The 2,465-nt window shown below is 60.1% G+C and overlaps 1 protein-coding gene across 1 annotated transcript in view; it reads left to right on the top strand.

Annotated features, from left to right (window-relative positions):
* Positions 1 to 467: 467 nt before the first annotated feature.
* The window catches only part of DGLUCY (D-glutamate cyclase), a 48,029-nt gene continuing 46,031 nt past the window's right edge, over positions 468 to 2,465 (top strand). Inside the window, exon 1 of the mRNA XM_027885322.1 lies at positions 468 to 616. The gene's annotated coding sequence lies outside the window, so the exon portion shown is untranslated. The remainder of the gene's footprint in view (positions 617 to 2,465) is intronic.

Raw genomic sequence — 2,465 nt, 5'->3', positions numbered from 1 at the left:
CAAACAGTTATTAAAATCTACGGAGGCACACGCACGACGGCTTTCCTCCCCCAGCGCTCAGAGCCAGCCCATGTCCTTGCGGCTCCCCTCCCCCGGGCTCCGGCCGCCCTCCCCGCCCAACAGCGGGGAGTGAAGCCGAGCCCAGCCGAGCCGAGCGGAGCCGAGCGGAGCCGAGGAGCGCCGAGCGCGGCCGAGCGGAGCCGAGCGCGGCGGGATAGGCTGAGGGCGGCGGGGGGCGGGGGCGGAGGGGGCGCCGCGGGAGCGGCTCGTGCTCAGGAGCTCGCGCCCCCTCCCTGCCCGGGCCGGGCGCTCATTGGCCGCGCGCGCCCGCGAGCCGCGGCTGCCGCCGGGCAGAGAACGCTCCGCGCGCGCCGCCCCCGCCCTTCCGCCGAGCACCGCGCGCGCCCATTGGCTCGGCGGCTGCGCCAACCACCGGCCCCGCCCCCGGCGGCCCCTCCGCTCCCGGCGCCTGTTTGTAAACATTCCCGCCCGCCGCTCCCGAGGGCCCCCACCCCGGGGGGGCGGGCGCTGGGCCGCCGGGAGGAGAGGGAGGGCGGTGATTGACCGCCGGAGCTGGCAATCACCTGAGCGAACGGCCGTGGCGCCCTTCCTCGCGGTACGGGCCGGTTCCGCCGCACCCGGCGGGGGGGAGCGGCCGTGAGCTGACCCACTCGCAGTGGCGGGGCGGGCGGAGCGGGACTCCAGCCTGGCGCGGGGCGTGCGGGATCGCGGAGCGGGGAGCACCCGCAGGGGATGCGGCGGGACAGGGAGTAGCGAAGCACAACCGGGGCGGGTGGGGTTCTCGCAGGGCCCGGGCCGCCCGCCGAGTCCCCGCCTTCCCTCACGGGCGGTGCGTGCGGGGCGCGGCGCGGGCGCGGCGGGGCCGGGGAGCCGCGGCCGTGGGCGCAGCGCGTACCCGGTATGTCCGCCCACAGCCCGGCCATGCGGGCGGCGCTCGGGGCACCGCGCTCGGGGCGCGGGTGGCGGGGCCCACGGGACGCGGGGATGGGGCTGCGGCGGCAGAGGCGCCCGGCCCGAGCCTGGCACCGCCTCCGCTCTCGGCCGGGCCCTGGGCCGAGGAACGGGCGGCGAGCGGAGCCGCCTTCCTCGGAGGTTGAAGGGGCCGCGCATACTGGCAGTTAAAACAGCGTTGGCGATCGCTGGGACGTCCCAAAGCTTGGTTAGTTACTCCAGTTTAGGAGGTGCCTGTGAGGGTGTTGCTTGTTGTGAGGTGGGATTGGCGAAATTACTGGGTAGGCACATCCCTGTGTTCGGTTCACCTTGCACTGACTGTGGCGTGTTCAGCTGGTCCCGCCAGCTAAGAGAGGAACACTGTGCTCACAGCGGTGTCTGAGTCCCTTGATAAAATTCAGACGCATCAGACGTGTTCACCTCAGTTAAGCCTCAGTCTGTTATGTTTTGGAGACAATCTGGTGTGTCCTCATTTCCTTGAGACAGATAACACAATCGCTTTTCTCTCCATTTCTTATTTACAGTAAGTTCTGACTTGTTGTTCTTGAATGGCGTTGCTTTTATCCTTACCACAAGCTGCTAATTGCCAATGAGGGAGCACCTGGTGGTCTAGGGGTAAAGGCGCTGCGCTGTCACCGCAGAGACCCGGGTTCGATTCCCGGTCGGGGCCACTCCCCGGGCAGATGGAGCTCGTTAGCCCTGTAAGGCAATCCATCTACGTCCTGAGGACCTCGCTGCCACCGTCCAAGCTCGCTTGGCCCCGGCAGATGAACCTTAGGATTAAAGGGTGGGCTCAGTTCCGCGCACACTGTGTCTCACCTAAAAAATCCAATGCGCAGGCTGGAAGGTGGAAAGACCTTCCCCGGTTACATTACATTACAATTGTCAATGCCAGGTCGCGTACAAACAGAAGTGTTCACAGAGAGTCTAACTCAGATACTTCAAAGATCAGTGAAATAAAATGTCTTGTGTTAATCCTTTATTCCCATTCCAGTATTATGTATTTGTGTTTGTACACATATATATATTTAAAATGCGTGCACATGTATACATACACAGATTGCTACAGTTTCATGTGGAGAGATTGAGTTGGGCTCATGGAAGTTGGTAAGAGCTTTCTACTTCAGAATGGTTTAAATACCAAACATTGGTTTTACGACACTTTTGAGATTGTTTTCTTCCCAGAAATTAAAATTACTATCTAAGAGCTTTGCAGTACTTCAGATAAAACTCTTGAAAGTGTTTTCCACTAAGCACTGCAGCTGTTCTGTTGAGGTATCTCCCTATAGCGTATTGTACACCCGTAACTTCACTGAAAATTTCCATCCAGTTACTGCCTTTCCAATATATATATCAAGCCTATAAATATAGAAATTCTGATCTCAGGAGATGTTTTCAAACTCAAAAATAATTGATTCTCTATCTTTTGTCACTTGATTTAGACGCTCACTATTGCAGAGAAAGGAAATGTTAAATCAGTATATTATTAAACT

This window comes from Empidonax traillii, unplaced genomic scaffold, assembly GCF_003031625.1.
Source record: "Empidonax traillii isolate 1590-97213 ecotype Southwest subspecies unplaced genomic scaffold, ASM303162v1 scaffold164:size861626, whole genome shotgun sequence".
In the NCBI taxonomy this organism is placed as follows: domain Eukaryota; kingdom Metazoa; phylum Chordata; class Aves; order Passeriformes; family Tyrannidae; genus Empidonax; species Empidonax traillii.
The sequence above is the reverse complement of the archived record's forward strand: the minus strand, read 5'-3'. Positions and strand labels throughout refer to the sequence as shown.